The sequence below is a fragment of the Herpailurus yagouaroundi genome, unplaced genomic scaffold (assembly GCF_014898765.1).
Source record: "Herpailurus yagouaroundi ecotype Mexico unplaced genomic scaffold, PumYag 139, whole genome shotgun sequence".
In the NCBI taxonomy this organism is placed as follows: Eukaryota; Metazoa; Chordata; class Mammalia; order Carnivora; family Felidae; genus Herpailurus; species Herpailurus yagouaroundi.
In genome coordinates, this window is record NW_024412394.1 from 45,058,996 (window position 1) to 45,069,828 (window position 10,833).

Sequence of the window (10,833 nt, forward strand, 5' to 3'; positions counted from 1 at the left end):
GCCCACTTTCCCAACATGCACATCCCTAGTCTTCTCCCATTTTCTACATCTTCTCTTTTCTTCCATAGCATTTATCATCTTCTAATTCATTATATAATTTTCTTTTTATTTACGCTTATTGTTTATTGTCTGGTTCCCTCCTTCTATAACATAAGCTCCATGAATGTAGGGATTGGCTGTCTGTTTTTTCCACTTCTGTATTCCAAGGATCTAAAGGAGGACTAGGCACAGAGAAGGGGGTCAACAACATTGTTGAATAAGTGAGTTGACTTTCAAGATGAGTAAGAGTTTTGAGAGCTCTTATTTTCTTTGTCTTGATTAGTAATTTTAGGCATTCTGAAATCCTAACTCTTTGTAAAATATATAGCATCTAATTTGCTTCTGTTTCCTCCATACAAACATTATGTGACTTGAGCAATTCCACAAGCATGAACTGAAAACCTGCTAGGAATCAGGAAGTCTTGGTGCTAGGCAAAAGGGATGCAAAAGTAAATAAGATTTAGTCCCTAACTTCATGAAGGCAGACAGAAATGTGAACAAATAAATGATAATTCAGTATCATAAGAACAACAGTAGAAGCAGACTCAAAGTAAAGAGCTAGCCCAATGGGAAGAGATCCAAAATCTCCACGTGGGATGGGAGAAGGGTATCAAGGAAGCCTTCCTAGAAGAGGTGATGTTTAAGCTGAACAGAGTTTTTCAAGATGAATAAGTTTTAGATAGAGGCACAGAGTAAAGAAAGTTACTCTAGGCCAAGGGAACAGTCATTAACGAAGCCACCAAGCAATGTGGTACTACAGGGACCTATAAGCTTAAGATTACTATGCAGCAAAATTCAAGAAAACTGGTTCCTTTTGGGAAAATAACAATTTGGGAAAATAATAATGACAGCCTATATACAGAGTGCTTACCATGAGCCAGGCAGGGTTCTAAGTCTTTATACCTTAGCTCATTCAATCTTCTCCACCATTTGCTGAAATAGACACTCTTATTATTCCTGTTTTATAGGAATAATGTGAGAAAAATGAGGCTCAAAGCAATTACTATGTATGGTGATCAATACACATAGACTCTAAGAAAAGAGAATACATTTTTTTTTATTAAGCATTTTTTTTGTTTTTCACTAAGGCAGCTAAATCAAAAAGTCTGATTTAGGTCAATCCAGGCCTGATATATTCAGAGGAGAGCCAGGAAGAGTGATTGGTGATTAAAGAAATAGAGTTTTTTTTTTTTTTAAGTCTTTGAAAATAGTGTCATTTAAAGCAAAACTATTGGGTTGTTGTTGTTGTTTCAGTGCCATAAGGATTTTTAGTGCACATAAATAGAAAGCACAAATATTTCTTATGTGACTGGTAAGTGGGAAAGAGTATGAAAAGTGGAGATAAGTATGCTTTTTAATATTTTACAGAAAGTTATATTAAAACTTTATAAAGGCCCACTGGATATTTATTTTCCCTCCTCTGGTAACAGTCTTAAATAAATATAATTACTTTTGTACAATAAAGTGTTCAACGTCGTATACTGAAAACCAATAAAAAATACCAGTCACTTGGAAGAGTTCCTGTCTGGAGACTGACCTGGCCCTTACGCAGCAGAGTCAGAAGGTGAAAGGTTAAAAGTGCGTTCTTGATTTTACACTGAACGTAAAGTGTAGACTTGGGTTTTTTCTTTTTTTAAGCCAAAGGTAGTTCTTCCTTCTCCTCCTCCTCCCCTTCTTCTTCTTCTTCTTCTTCTTCTTCTTCTTCTTCAAGTTAATTAGTGACTAATGTGGACAGTCTCAAGCATCCAAGTCAATTAGGACACTTTAAGCAGAACTTTTCCAAGCTAAAGGCCACATGCCCTTTGCATTTATAGGCAGTGTACTCTGGATAAAATCTCTTTGCAAGGAACAATAAAAGGCTGAATAATGGAGACCATGAGCTTAGGGTTGATGTAATAAAAGGAGTTCTCAATATTTTGGCACTTCCCTTCTGATGTAAAGTGTGTTATTCTCATTTAGTGGGTGATGGCCAAGTGGAATAAGAGAAGTGTGTGTTAATCCACTGCCGTTCTAAAGTGACAGTAAAAAAGCATTTGCTGCATTTCCCATTTGGATTCTGTAGCCCCTTTGATTCACACCTATTTTTTCCAGATTAGATCTCTGCCATTTTATTTATATGGCACTACCACATTCAATTCACACATTATAGCCAGTTGCACGATGTAGCTTTTCTTATCCCTGGAGATGAGAATGACAGTATTTGATAACTGTATTTTTAAAATTATTTAGAACTGGCCAACCCATCGGGATCTTTTCTTTTTTCTTTCTATACCACTTTATTGAGGTATGATTCACGCAGAGAAAGTTGTACATACAAACTGATGTGTTTGGAGAAAAGTATATACCCATGGAGCCTGTGTCATAAACATATTGATCACCTCCAAAAATTTACTCCTGCCCTATTTCTTTATTATTATTATTTGTGATATGAACATTTAACATAAGGTCTACTCTCTCAGAAAACCTCTAAGTAAAAAATCTAATATTGTTAACTATAGACTCTATGCTGTACAGTAGATCTCAAGGACTTATTTTTCTTGTATGAAATTCTGTAGTCTTTGACTAATACTGCTCCTTTCCTCTTCTAATGGAAGAGAATCTTTTGTAAGGAGTGCTTCTGTACTTTTAGTACCACCAACATTTCTACTTAAAGGAGAAACAAGCTTCTTTTGATAGTACAGAACTCCCTATATCTCTAAGTGTTATTTGTGTGTGTGTGGTGTGGGGTGTGTGTGTGTGTGTATGTGTGTATATGTGTGTGTGTGTGTGTGTGTGTGTGTGTGGATTTTGAGAGCAATTTCAGGGGAAGAACTGACAAGTTTCAATATGTCATTGGAGTAGGAGAGGAAAAAAGGAGAGGAAAAAAGGGAGAATTCAGGAACAATTCTGAAGTGTCTGGCTTGGACAAATTTATGAGGTTTGCCTTTTTTAAAGCCCAAATAGGATGGGACTATGGTGGAAGATGATGGTGCACACATGAACACACTGGGCTTGACATGTCTGTGGGATGCCCAGGTGGAGAGAGCCAGTGTGTGGTTGGATGTTTGGCTTTGAAGCTCAGGAGAGGTCTGGGCTGAAGGTAAGACACAGTAGTTGTTAGCATCAGGGAGACTGTAGAAGCCAAATGTATGTGTGGGGGGGGGGGCGGTGCTCATCTAAGCAGAGCAAGTTGAAGTAGATGAGAAGTCAACATCCCAAGGAACCTGAATGGATTGAGGAGATCCAGTGGAAGGGAAGTCACAGACAGGCTGAGAATGAGCATCCTGGAAGGCAAGAGGAATATAAGAAGAGTACAGGAACCAGAAGCAAAAGGAAAGTGTTTTGAGCTAAGAGGGTTCAATAGCAGAGGGTCACATAAGATCATGACTGCAAAGTAAATTTGGATTTAGAAATGATATCAGAGAGCTCAATAGAATCACTTCTTATTGATAAGTTTGGTAATTATACCATTATAGTAATAGAAATAATTATCTCAATTTGATGTGGATCTTCACACCTCTACAAAGAATGTTTACGCATAATACCTCATTTCATTCTCACAACTCTTGTTAATGAAATGTGACTGCTTCCCTTATATAGATGAGGAGAGAGCTTTAGATAGGGCAAGTTGATTGTATGATGATGATGATGGTGATGATGATGATGGTGATGATAGTAATAAAATTGAAAATGGTCTTTTTAGAACATTGATTATGTGCAAGACATTGTGCTAAGCATTTACTTTGCATAACAAGATTGCAAGTATAGGTCTTATAACTCAATCTGAAGGAGGTCTGGGGGTGCCTGAGTGGCTCAGTTGGTTAAGCGTCCAACTTTATCTCAGGTCACGATCTCCTGGTTCATGAGTTCGAGCTCCACGTCAGGCTCTGCCCTGACAGTGCGGAGCCTGCTTGGGATTCTCCTTCCCCCTTTCTCTCTGCCCTTCCCCCACTCTTTCTCTCAAAATAAATAAACTTAATTTAAAAAAATTTGAGGTCTAGAGAACTGAGGTAACTTCTCCAGAATCACACAGTTAAGAGGTGTCAGAATGGGCCTCAAACTCAGTTCTGCTGGATGCCGAACTTTGTACTCTTTCCAGTATGAAAGCCCGTCTAACCAGCTGTTCAAGATTTTTGGCATATATCATTTAAAAAATTTCTTAAAGAGCAAAATGCATTCTTGAAAACACTGACAAAAATCCAATATTGCTAACTTATCTACTGTTGCCTTGTTTATGTTGTAATTGAAGAGATGTGTCCTCCATGAGAAAAAAATTTAAATGTAGTATTTAATTGCTCAGAAATCATATATTAAAGATCAAATAGCTCTCTAATAAAATGTTAACCACTGAATCCCATAATGCAAATACTATGCTGAAGACAGTCCTAGATTCCATAAACAGAGGTGAGCATCTTCAGGTAAGGAAGAGAAGAAACCTATCTTGTTGGGAAAGTGTCCAAAGGAAAATTCACTTTCAGTATGGTGGCGCAGACAAATCTATATCTCCTTCTCCCACTTGACAAATATCTGAACAACTTTAGTCCTCATAGTGAAGCTGCAAGTGACTGCATTCAATTCCCACCACATTGATGGGAAAAATGAACTATGTTTCAGATGAAAAAAAAGAGTATATATATATATATATATATATATATATATATATATATATATATATAATTTTCTTCTTATAAAGTGTCAGTTGGAGTAACAGTGAGAAACCACAACTAAGAAATTAAGTTGAGATATCTGTGGTGGGTGTATGGGATTTGTACAATTCTTCAACCTTTCTGTATGTTTTAAAATTTTCCTAATAAAATGCTAGTAAAAATAATTAGAAAAGAAGAAAAGAAAAAGAACCCAAGCACCAGGAATATAATAAGCTCCAGATCCAGGAAAGAATGTTAACTCTATGAATATAGCTGAATGCCCTCCCCACCCCACCAGCGAAAGTACTCAATTAGTGCCTTCATTTCAACTATTAATATTGAGGTATTTTATGAGAAAGTTTAAATCCACATAGAACTAAAATAGAGCTAATTCCTGCCCACTAATTTGTCTCCATAACTAAGTTACCAATGTTTTCACATTTCTCTAATTTTATTTCCATTTCCAGGAAACCATGAAAAGCACGGCACTGGTTTAGGATACTTTTAGAATGTAAATTGAATTTATAGTTAGTAAATGAGTTATGATATAAGCTAATTATAAAGCAAACTGATTGGATACTTTCATTTTTAATCAGGAAGTAATGTAATCTTAAAATCTAAAGCCTACAGAAAAGAGAACGTAAAGAAAATCAAATCATCCTCCCTAACTGCAATGATTACAATATTTACATTTTTTTCTGGCCTCTCCTCTCTATTTCTTAAAGATGCTTTCAAATGGTTGTGACAGGTTTAGACCCTGTTTTTTCACTTCATGTTATATATTAAGTGTTTTTCTATGTCTACATATTTAACATATTAAAGATTGCATAACCTTTTACTATTATAAACAGTGCTGTGATGCATCTTTGGCTGTATGGCTTATTTTACATTTTGGATTAGATTGCTGGAAGCGGGATTACTGGGCCAAAGAGCACAAGATTTTAATGGCTCTGTGTATTAATAAATTGCTTTCCAAAAGTGTTGCCCTAATTTATTTTGTAACTGTAACGTAGAAACTTATCTTTGCCAGCATTGAATATTATAACTTTCCAAAGTTGGCAAATTTAACATGCAGGCGATTGTATTTCATTTTTTTGCATTTGCATTTCTAGAAAATGTTTAAAAACAACCTCCTTCTGCCCACCATGTGAATTGACAGTAGAAAGAATGGCAGTGAGTAGATTTCATGAACCTTCTGGTTGTAACTGTTTCCCCATTGCCCACCATAGCAAATTAATATCCTAGCTCTTATCTTCAAGTCCCGGACAAATTCTCTGTCTCGCCCCTGTATCAATAACTCTCTTCCAATGAGTCCCAAGTTTCCCTGAGAAGGATCTACCTGGGATACTTGGCATTACGCACGAAGGCACCTCCAGGTGAGGCTTCACGGTGCCCTGATGTCACCCTCTGCGTTTTGGATCTTCATGAATCCCCTTGCCTTCCTTTCTTTTAAGGACTTTTACGCCAGGAATAGTCAGATAAAATTCAAAGCTCATTTAAGTGAGTATTTCCCCCAGGAATTCTGCATCAATTAAACAAGAAATTCATTTAATATTATTACTAAAATAATGAAACACAGCTAAAAGTGAATGAGGTGGTCTCTTCCACCTATACACTTTCAAAGAAACAGAGCTTTTCAGGTTGGGGGACACCAATTGGCTAGGTGCTCCTGCTCGAAGTAGACTGACTCACCTCCTTGGGAGACAAACTGAAAAATCTTTGTGGAAAGAGTGGCTAGATATGCTGGAGGCCCTAGGAAGCTTGATGAGAAAGTGGGAACTTACTGGGTCTAGGGAGTTTCCAGAATTCTTCAGATCAAGCTAGAGAAGTATTTTCCTCATTTTTGTCATTATGACTATTTTAGTCTCAGGCTGCTGAAGCCAAGAAAGAAACCTGCCCTATAGCATAATAATTACAATACTAACAATGCCACATGTAATATTTTTAAAGTATTTATAATGTTCCTGGCATGGTGCTAAGTTCTTCACATCATGCACGATTTCATTATAACCCTCATGCCACTGCTCTACAAAGTAAGCCCTAATCTGATTCTCATGTTTACAGATTAATAAATTATCCTGAAGTCATACTGCAAGCATCTTGGTCCTTAATTAGCTATTTTCTTAGAAGATTTCAAGCTCCCCAAGGTCAGCACCCCTGTCTTCTATGGGGTCAAGGACTCCAGGAGGCAGAGTATAAGACATGGCCAAATCAGGTAGCTGCTGAATATACGAATTGAAATAAAGTGAAAGAAAAATAATGATTAAAGACCTCTTGGGATTCTTTATAAAAAGCTGTTTTTTAAGCTAAAAAATAAGTTTCTTCAAAAACCACCATAATTCTCTGCTACCTCCTCCTGTCCCTCCCCCACCCCATTTCTAACATTCACTTGGAATGGTGTGTGTGTGTATTTATATGCATATATATGCATATATATATATACACACATATATATATATGTATCTCCCACATCTTCTTTATCCATTCATCAGTTGATAGACATTTGGACTTTTCCCATACTTTGGCTATTGTTGATAGCACTGCTATAAACATTGGGTGCATGTGCCCCTTCAAATCAGCACTCCTGTATCCTTTGGATAAATACCTAGTGGTGCAATTGCTGGGTCACAGGGTAGTTCTATTTTTAGTTTTTTGAGGAAACGCCATACTGTTTCCCAGAGTGGCTGCACATGTTTTAAAATGCTAACTTGGATGCATTTTTTATATAGGTCAAATCTTGCTCAAAATGATTGAATGCCTCGATGCATACCTCTGGTGTTGATGAGTGGAGACACATCATTGACCTAAAACATCACATATGCTCAGGTCTTAAAAGCAGCCCTTGAGGGGCCCAATACGGTGTCCACACAACATACATTTTTCTCAGCTTGAATCACGTGTTTGGGCTTAGTTTCTTATTTCCTAGAAAAGCTTCTGTCCATACTGGATGAAGTGAGTACGAACTCTGACAAACCTACTCTGATCTAGCTGGATGCTGGCATTGTTTGGTGCCTATTGTGCAAAGCCTCCATTTTTCAGGTCCCAAACCAGGCTATGAAATAAAACCAATGAGGTTCTCACGGTTGTGCTGGTATGTCAGAAACTTGGGGAAAAGACTAAGAAAGCCCACACGATGTACTCTCCTGAAGGCATAAAGGCACTGCCAACCTGAGAGGCTGCCAAAGAGACCTACAAGATTTGATGCCATCCGTGCTCTCTCTCACAGGATCAGGATGCTGAAGGAGGACTTAAAACACAGAGGAGTCAGAGTTTCCTTTCATGAACCACAATAATGTATGTGTCTTAAAAAGAAAATGTAAATGAAACAAGAGGAAAGTTTAGCCCAGCAAGATGATGCAAAGCTTCCTTTTCCAGTTCCCATGGAACCCTGTAAAGGTTTTCAGAGAGACTCTCTCATATGTGTTTCTTAAAATTTTGTTTTCTCAGATTCCCTCTTAGAGCTTGAAACTGAAATGCCTGCCCCCCCCCCATAATAAGACATTGAACTTTCACTTCTAAAAAAAATCCAAAGTGAGCTTTGTCTCTTTCTGTTGTTACTAACCAGGGATACAGTGGTTTACGTAAGTCTGCTGACTTTTACTGCCAAATTCAGCTTAAAACATATCTCAAGGGCAATTGATTATATAGGCATTGATAATGATAAAGGAAAAAGTGGAAGCTAATATTTTTCAAGTGAAAAAGAGGTCCATTATTTTGGGAGCTAGTCAAGTCTTCTTCTCCTTGGAAGACTTACAAATGTACATCCAGGAGCAGCCACGACTCCTTCAACTTGGCTCGCTCCCTTGTTCTTCCTGGCTCCTTATCAATTCTTTACCTACCCCCAATTTGTGACTGTTTCATCTCCAGTTAAGAAACCATGCACTTCCATATGTTACACTGTCTACCTCCAACTCTGAACTTGCAAATGACCCATATCTTGATCCTCTGCGTACAGCCAAAGAGAGAAAGCAACTCTCTGGAGATTGGAATATATATAGTGAAATGAGAGAACAGGGCCAGAAAAATTAAATCATATGTGTGAGACATTTGGTGTGTCCACATGTATAACCACACTAGCCATGTAGTGTGCAAATGGCATCTGTGACCATCTTCCTGAGATGCTTTTCAAACATCCTCTAAATTTCGACAAGAAAAAAACACGTTCCAAACACGAATTTTATTTTTAAATATTTTTTCTAGTTAATTGTTTTGTTCTATTTCTTTGAATTTTGGTGTTGAAAGGACCTTAAAAGGCCAATATCCTCTTCCACTTTATGAATGAAGAAACCAAGCCACCAACCGGTGTCCTGCCAGGAGCCACAGAATTTATTCATGTCAGAGCTCCAACTCAAAGGCCTAGTGCTTTGCTAATTTCTATTTTTAATTTTTATAAACAATACCAGAAAGTCTCTTTTACTCTTCTTTCAAGATGTAGTGTGTTTAATCTTTCAATAAATTTGTATTTCTGAATTTTTGTATTTCTAAGCCCCCCTTTTCCCTCAGATATCTTTTTTCTTCAACATTATTCTCTATCTCCAAATATGCTTGGAATATTCAGCCTTTTAATGATTCCCCCTGCATTTGGCCACTATTCCCTCTCTCTCTCTCTCTTTCTCTCTCTTTCATCTTCTATAATCCATTTGTGTCCCTATCCTTCTCTTTCCTCAGCATTCCCTTATCACATTCTGATTTTTTCTTGATTCTTTTTAAACTTTTTTTCCATATCCTCAATTTCTCCCCCTGCATGCCTTTTCACAATGTTTCTATTTTTTTTCTTAAATGCTGTTTCTATCAGATAACTTTTAGCCCTTTCTTGACCGTGTATCTCACCCTTTTCTGTCCTGCTCAAACATGACCCCATTCTTTCATTCCTCTTTCAACACAGCAGTGAAGGGTGTGTGTGTGTGTGCACGCGCGTGTGTGTGTGCGTGCACACACACACACGCGCGTACACACATATGCATGCATGTACACAGGCATCCATTTAGAATTACTTGGTAATTACTTGGGGGTGGAAAATTGAAGGAGACACCAAAGAATGTGCTCATAGAAAGAGAAATATTTTGCTTATTTTCGTCCCTGGGGACGTTAATCAGAAAGTTTCTTTTCTAATGCCTATTTAATATATACAAGTCATGTACATGTGTTTCCCATATAAAAGTATCCTGAATCAGAACTGTATGTGTGAAATGTTTCAATTTTCTTAAAACATTCTGAAACTTATTCCAGAGCCTTTGTACAAATAGTCAAGGAGGAATAGGACTGGTTTCTGAGTTTCATTTGGACATATTTCAAGTATAATAAACACGTTACGATTATGTTTTGAACATCACTAAAATGTTTATCAACTATATTTGAGACAACTATAAGACTACCACAGTAGCATCAAAGTAAAGTTACTTGCTAAATTATATATAAGAAAAATCTAAATATCTAAACATGGTATCACTTTAAAAATTAATTTTTCTGGCTCTAGACTTTGAATGAATTAGGTTAATGTGTATTATTAGCACTTTGTTTTATTAATCAAAGTATGATAATAAAAATAACTCTGGTGTGCATAGCCTTAAGAATTTATAAAGATTTAGCCTGTTGATACCATTAGGCAAAAAGGTTTCCTTTATTCTGTGATCATTGTTTCTTAATAAGCCCATGTTTAATTGCATACATCTAAGAATCAGACTGTAACAATTACTGAGGATAGTAATAAGAAAAAAAGAACTTAGGTCAGAAATAATCCAGATAATTCTCATTAATTCCTTCAGTCTGAAAATTGTAAAGCATCCCTAAATACTAATGAATATATAAAGAAAAACACAAGAAATAGTATCATTATATTTTAACTACAAGATCTCTACTTAAAATCCTGTAGAAGGATTTTTTTCTTATAGACTGTTTCTCAGTCATCCTATATTGGGGAGTTTGCCTGGTGTTCTCCCAAATGACCTGGGTTCAACATCTGCTCTGAGGAAAGATTCTTCTGGCTCAATAATTAAAATATAATGATCTTATTACAGTTAGAAAAATGATTTATTCATCTTTATTATACATTGATTTTTTGGCATGGCAGAGAACAGGGGAGAGATATTAAATGTAATTCCATGGGGCCAAAGATGGGTCTAATATTACCTAATATCTTCAGAACTGACCAGATCAAGTCAGACAGTAA